This window comes from Manacus vitellinus, unplaced genomic scaffold, assembly GCF_001715985.3.
Source record: "Manacus vitellinus isolate BGI_N305 unplaced genomic scaffold, ASM171598v3 scaffold_85_pilon, whole genome shotgun sequence".
NCBI classification, from domain to species: domain Eukaryota; kingdom Metazoa; phylum Chordata; class Aves; order Passeriformes; family Pipridae; genus Manacus; species Manacus vitellinus.
In genome coordinates this window covers 1333995-1341878 of record NW_021940845.1, presented here as the reverse complement: position 1 = coordinate 1341878, position 7884 = coordinate 1333995, and positions in this window count along the sequence as shown.

Below are 7884 nucleotides of genomic sequence, written 5' to 3'. Positions count from 1 at the left end.
TCAAAAACTGGGGAGACTTTTTTACCTTTTCCCTGCTTTCTGACTTCTGGATCAGAGTAATCAACCAGCACTGCTGGAGAATGACACAGAGTTTCCTTCTGAGGAGGAGAAATAACAAAGGGCAAACCCAGAATGTCAAAATGGCTTCTTATCGTGTGGACTCCAGGTCGGCTCCTCTGAAGTCACAGATTCCCATTTCTCCTTGTGATTCCTGGCACACAGGGAGCCAAAGGAGCTTCTCCACCACCCCATCCCAGGTGTGGGAGGAGCACACAACCCCAGGGGCGGTGGAGGAACTGGATTAATGACTGGGTAAAGTGCAAAGAACACACAGCAAAATGCCAGGGAAAGAGTCCAACTCTGGCTCCAGCTGATGGGAAGATACCCCAGGCAGAGATGACGTGCTTGGGCTGCAGCTCAGGTTCCAGCAGCAGAGTTCAGTATCCAAGTGCTCTCTGGAAAGGCCAAAAGCCCTTAACTGACATTAAAATCTTGTCCTGGGCTTAACACCACTTTGTTAATCTCACATACACTCTTGGTTTGGGGCAGGATCCATCCCCACACCCATTTTTGTACTCCCTGTCCTGGGCTCTCAGAGGCAGCCACAGGAAAAACTTTCAGAGCTGAAATTCTGAAGGAGTGAAGCAAATGTTTCCTTGTTCTCATCATCTTTTAACCGCTTTCAAAAGAAAAAAAAGAAAAAAAAAGGCAATTTTTCTTTCTCTTGATTTAACATGTCTTTGGTTTCATGGCAAGCTCTGGCCTGTGGTCCCTGTTCTGTGTTTATGAGGCTGCCCTGGCTCTGGATGTTTCCATTGTGGCCGGGCGGGATTTGCCAACGCAAAGATTTGGGATTCTCTGAAGGGATTCAAATTCAACCCGACTGGATGGAGCTGTCTTTCCTCACAGCCATTTTGGTTAAAAACTGCATCTCTCCATTTCTGTACCAGCAGCCAGTCAATGGTTTTCATTTATAAACAAAGGTGGTTTTCTTCTTGGCTCTTTCTGGGCAAATTTTACTGAATAGTCATCAGTAAAATGGGTTCCTTTCCTCTGTAGAAATTTCTGGTCTCATCCAAGCAGGGTAAGTGCAACCCAACACTGATTTCTCAGAGATTTTGTTCACTCACTGAAAAATTCTGGCTAAAATACCTGAAATCTTGCACACAAAGCTTGAGAAGTTGGGTATTATCCAGCAAAGGGGAGGCTGCAGCAGCCCAGCTGGAAATGGCATCCACAGTTGTGGTTTCCTGGATCCTGTTCCCCAGCCAGGTATCACCACCTCCCCAGGAGCATCATCCACCTCCCCCTACTCCAGCTATGTCATGGCAGCGTGGATTTGCCAGAAGGGCAATCAAAGGCTTTCCAGAGGATTTAAGCACAGAGTTAAAAATGTGTCCTCAAGCCCATCCATGACTGCAAGGTAGAGCAGACCAAGGGGTTTTCTTTTTAAAGTCTCCTAAGGAACTGGGCCCAGGATTTCCCAGGAGATTGTTCCAAAGACTGATAACTACCATAGTTATACATTCCTACTACACAGTTTAAAATAACTTTTATGCATAATTTTTCTTGGAAGTATAAAAAGGGCTGAACAAAGACTGCACTCAAGTCTTAATATTTCTTTAAATTTCTTTCTAATCCTCCTGTCTTTTAAATCCTTTTAAAGATCACAGAATCACAGAATAGATTCACAGAATATCCTGAGCTGGAAGGGACCCACAAGAATCATCCAGCCCAACTCCTGGCCCTGCACAGACACCCTAACAATCCCACCCTGTCCCTCAGAGCATTGTCCAAACCCTCCTGGAGCTCTGGCAGCCTTGGGGCTGTGCCCACTGCCCTGGGGAGCCTGGTCAGTGCCAACCACCCTCTGGGGGAAGAACCTTTTCCTGAGATCCCACCTAACACTCCCCTGACAGCATCCATTTGCAAGATGGTCAGTAAATAATTATGAATAATATCGAAATCTCCATGAAGTTCTATGTTTTTACCTAAATCCACCCTTTGATCACTTTAGTTTCCCTCTCATTTCTCCCCTCCACTCCTCCTCCAGGCACAGCCTCTCCAGCAGCAGCAGCAGCAGCACATCCTCCCTGCTCTGTGCCCCTTCCCCTGCCCAAACATTTGTTACTGCCCTGAGACCTCTTGTAGCCACAACTGCTTCCAAGTCCCTTCCCCTTCCAGTGAGGATTTTCCTTCCCATCTGTGTTCCTGCATTTTCATCTCCCTACAAAGCAAACCCCTGATTTTCCAAACCTTCCCCCCCCCTTTGCCAAGCTGTGGTCAGTGACACATCTCTGTGTCTTCCCAGAGCACCTGAAAGCAGCAGAAAAACCAGGAGCTCCTCCTCCCCTTCACTCTCCAGAGTAGGGAGAACAGTTCCCTGATAAAATTCTCTCTCTGTTTCATATTTTACCCTTCAAACATTTCACTGTCTAGCTAAATGCTCGCTCCAGGGGGGCTTTTGCTGTCATCTTTCAAAAAAGCAAAAAGCAGTGACTCAGGTGTCCAGGCATCTTTACAGCTCAAAAGGATTCGTGCTGTGACAGACTTCACAGCTATGACACATCAGTTATGAGTTTCTTTTAATTCCATTTTGCATTGCAACCATACATTAAGGTTGGAAGTGCTTTTAAAAAAAGCAGAATTTTCACTCTTGGTATTTTCCATGACCACTTCTAAAGCACATATTTAAATGCCCTCAAAGTTTAAAAGCAAAGAGGCACAAGATTATGGATCTTGACACACAGATGCATGCATATTGTCTCTATGTATTTTAATAAAACTGAAGCTTTTCCAGATTCTTTCCTTCAAGTTTTTCAGGCTGTACCTTTAAAAACAGGAAACTAATATTTGTGCAATTAAATATTAAATTTTCCTTGGAACATTAATAACTTAGGAAGTCATCTCTGACAGGCTGCCAGGAGAATGATTATTCAGGATTTTGGGGAGTGCCCCATCATCCCAGCTCTTTATTATATTTTCCTTTCCAGTTGCTAACAACCATCCAGCAGCCTGGCTAAGCTGTCTCCTTCCTCACACAACTTTTCACACAAAAGGCTGTTACGAAGGTAAATGACCTCCTCCCAAGTTTTCCCTTACTGCAGGAACACAATTGCTGGCCTATGGAGTGATTCTGGAAAGAATTCCAAGGGAGAAGCTGTGGGCTGCAGCTCTGGGGCAGAACACCGTGGTCAGTCACCAGTTGGGGCTTTTGCACAGAGCTCTGATCAAAAACATGTCAGAGCCCCCCAGACATTACTCATAAAAAGGATCTCCATCGCTGATATTAAGCCAGGAGAAGTCCATTTAAGAGCACTTATGTCCAGCCTCTCTCCAGCTCCTTGATACTGCAAGTGCAGCTCAAGTTTCCTATAGCTACTGTTCCTCCATCCTCCCCAGCCCCTTCCCTTCTCCTGCCATCCCAAAAGCCAGGTATGAACCCAGGGACACACTGTCCTAGGATAAAGATAAAACCTGACACAGCTTCCAGGCAGGCCTAACCCTCCTAAAGACTCCCAAACTACAGCTCTACTCACTAGGACTGGAAGAAGAGCTGGTCTACCAAGACAAGGAACAGGTCTTGTGAATCCCAAATCCCCACAACATTTCCGAGAGCAGGACAACTCCAACATGGACCTCTGACACCAACAGCTCTCCAAAACCACTACAGGATCTACCAGAGCAACTAATGTTTGCTTTGATGATTTTACTCTCAGAGAGAAACAGATCAACTAATAAGTGAAATTATATTAACTTCTCAGTGAACAGTTTTCCTTGGAATTGCTTAAGTTTCCTCTTTAATTCATTTTGAAAGAAAAAAAAACCTACAGGGATATCTAAGGAAAAGCAGAGGGACACGGAATATCACAGCTATAACATTTCTCTTCCCACTCATCTTCAGCCACACAAAAAAAATAAACACCATTCAAGTCCAACACAACCACTTTTTGAGCATTTCTACTGCATGACAGAGCTCTGGGCCCTGTTACATAATAAAAGCATTTCTAGGCTTTCTAACACTCCCTCGCTGTCCTCTCCTGAAGAGGCCTAAGCTTGCTAAGACCCACACAATTAGAGCTACTCAAGTGGATTATATTCACGTGAATGTTGTTTTGGTGGTGCTGCTTTAAGGAGGAAACTAAAAACTGATTAGAAAACAAAATATTTTTCTCAGAGTTAGGAAGCTACTTCAGCCTGTTGATAACCTGCAAGGGCAGGAGCTGGAAATCTGGGTGTCTGAGGCAGAAAATGTTTTCCTTCCACGGAGGTTTTTTTTTCCTGAGTGGATAGAGATTGCCCTGCAAAGGGAAGTGTCTATTCCTAGGGATAGCAGAGCATGAATTACAGCTGGAAAAAGAGGCTCTTTTTTTCCATTCTGATTGTTTCAGCTAAGCCTTGGCAATCCTGTGAGGGTGAGAGCAGTGCTGACGATCAGCTCTTGGGACTGCACCAGCAGCATGTTGGTTTGCCAACAAATCCCTGGTTAGTCCATTATTACACTGCTCTGCCTACAGGGATTCCCATAGCTGCACCTAAATATCTTCTGGTTTCCTGCTGTAGCCATGTTTTTCACAGCTGGCTTGCAGCAGATGAAGTGTGTGCCCTCTTGCTAAGGGGATTTCAGCTTGATCAGCTGACCCAAAGTGTTATTTTGCCTTCAAGGAACAGCAGCACAAGCCCCATTAGAGCTTGTTCCCTGTGCCTGTGACACACAGCACAGCTCTGTCCAGAGAGGGACAACACACCAGCCCCCTCACAACCAGTGTTCCTCCTTAGCAGAAAATGTGTGTCACTTCTGGAAAGTTGGTTCACCAGCTCCTGCAAAGCCCCTTCCACTGGCTGTGTGGTCAGTGCAGGGCAAACCCTGGCCCAAGGTTATGCAATCTGATACCAACCTGTGTCCTGGGCAGCAGCTGATGCCAGAAATATGGATAAAATGGATACAGGAACAGATAATGGCAATATACCCTGAAATCTGATTTATCCATCAACCTTATTATCACAGAATCATTTAGGTGGGAAAAAATCTCCAAGTCCCCCCTGTGCCTGACCCCCACCTTGTCCCCCAGCCCAGAGCACTGAGTGCCACATCCAGTCCTTCCTTAGACACCTCCAGGGATGGGGACTCCCCCGCCTCCCTGGGCAGCTCCATCCAATGCCTGACCACCCTTTCCAGGAAGAAATTCTTCCTGATGTTCAACCTGAACCTCCCCTGGCACAACTTGAGACTATTTCCCCTTGTCCTGTCCCTTGTTCCCTGGGAGCAGAGCCCGACTTCCCCCAGCTCTCCCCTCCTGTCAGGGAGTTGCAGAGCCAGAAGGTCCCTCCTGAGCCTCCTTTTCTCCAGGCTGAGCCCCCCCAGCTCCCTCAGCCCCCCCCTCATATGACTATACTTTTCCCCAACTTTGTTGCCCCTCTCTTAATAATTTATTATTAATAGTAAAGTAAGAGACCAACTGGCAAGAGAGCTGTGGCTCCTGGTAGGTGAGCACAGCAAGAACACCCACGGATCCAGATTTCAGAGCCTCAGTTGACCTCAAAACTGCCACATATTCAGGGGGCTGCTCCTGTCAAAAATGTTTTTATGTCCCTGTAAGATCAGAGGGATGAACTTTCAGATGTAGGCCTGTCAACAGTGATCCTTCCCAGTTCACAGATAAGCCCCTACTTTTCCTATACAAAAATGGATCTTGAGATCACCTAAAAATAGTACACAAAGCTTTGTTTAAGGATAAATGCCACTGCTGCCCATGGCAGGCACCACAGCAAGGAAGAGTATTCTACAATCTCCCTGAGTTAATATCTTGAGAAGGGTTTACCTTCCTCACAGGACAGCAACAGTGCAGTCCAGGCAGCACATGACCCAAAACTTCCTTCCAGAGGATAGGAAGAAAGAGCTTCAAGGACATTGCCCTGACTTGCTCTAGACCCCAACAGAGCAGCTTGGAAACTCGATCTGCTCTCAGGCTTTTCAGGAGAAAAAGGAGTGGAGAAACATAAGCAAGGGCTCCCACACTGCCACTGAGGAGTGAACTGCAGGAAAACTGGGAACATTCTGTCAAAAAAATAGGACTTAAAAAAAAAAAAAAAAAGAAAGCACCCAAAACTGCCTCGTGCTTCTTTAAAAGCTACATCAAAGTGTTTTATATTTAGATCATCTGCAAACAAAAAACTGCTTCAAGGTAAAAGTACAGAGACACGTAATTTATAAAGTCCAAAATCATTCAGGGAGTTGTTATTCTCCCTCCCTTAGTCTAAGTGAATCATAAAATGGTCTGGGTTGGAAGGGACATTAAAGACCATCTCGTTCCACCCCCTGCCATGGGCAGGGACACCTTCCACTAGCCCAGGTTGCTCCAAGCCCCAAGTGTCCAACCTGGCCTTGGACACTTCCAGGGATCCAGGGGCAGCCACAGCTTCTCTGGGCAACCTGTGCCAGGGCCTCCCCACCCTCACAGGGAGGAGTTTTTTCCTAATATCTAATCTAAACCTGCTCTCCATCAGTGTGAATCCAATCCCCTTAGTCCTGTCACCCCATGCCATTATAAAAAGTGATTTAAAAGTGTCTTCCCACAGCATTTATGAAGAGCTGGGAGCTCTGTGTATCCAAGCCTCCAGTCTTTCAGGGCAGTACAGGGATGCCAAAATTTTTCAAGTAAAACAAAACAAAACCCCAGCAACCAAAAACCCACCCCAAACTTGGGCAATTCGAGGAGGAGGAGGATGCAAATAGCAGAAGTTTCCTTGATTACTGCAAAAGCTTAGTTATTTGCTTCAGCAAATTCATAAAAGCCCCAAATTAAAACAGCAGCACTGAATTTCTGAGGCAAACCAAAGCCCAGATTGGAGGCATCATGCTACAGATACACAAGTGCACAGGGTTGGTACAGGTTTATCTGACTGAAACTGCAGAACATGAAATAAAGAGCACAGAAGTGGACAGGTAAGTCAGGGAGACAATATTTGTCCAAGTGCTGTACGAAATCCACTCCTAAAACAGTCCCACAGAAATAACTCCCTTCAAAAGAGTAAATACAGGTTTATATTTGTGCAAATTATTTACTTTTTCTCAAGGATTAACCAAACTCGTAGCTGAGCAAGCAGCACAATAAGGACAAAAGAGCTGTGAGAAATCATCTCCTGCTCTTTTACCCATCTCTGCTGCAGAACGAGGCACATTCACGATGAACAAACCTTCCCCCAGTAATTCCTCAGAATCCTTGTTAACCAAAGAAAATACTGTTGTCTGCACTAGTAAATACATTTAAAGGCGTCCCAATTTTTATTCCGTTTGAACTCTTTTAAGCTAGTAAACTATACAATATATTTATGGCTACAATAGTTTAGCTCAACAAATCACCACCCAAAACGCAAGTTCTTTATCCCACATTTCAGCTTCCAAGCCTTTGCACCATTTCGCATTTAATCTGCAAAAATAAACCACAATTATTCTCCATAAAAAAAAAAAAAGAAAATAAATAGTCCATTGTAAAATAAATAGTCCGTGAGCAGGTTATCAAAAAAAAAAAAAAAGAAAAAAAAAGAAAAAATAAGACCCAGCATCAGCACGGGGCAGGCACAGGCCTGGGCTGAGGAGCCGATCCCATTTCCCAGCATTATCAGCTGGGAAAGACGACAAATACGGAACCCAGACCCGGAGCAGGAAAAACCACGGGGCCCAAAAAGGATTTTCTCGAACCCCCAACACCACGAGGTCGCCTTTGTGCAGGAAATACACCTTAATTTCCACGCCGCATTGTTCCGGCCGAGGAGCGGAGGGGGCCGGGAACGGCTCTTTAACAGCCCGGAAAACGCCCGTCCTGCGGGGATGGGGGGACGGCGGGGGAAGGCAGGGACAGGGACACATCCCTGCGGCGGGGA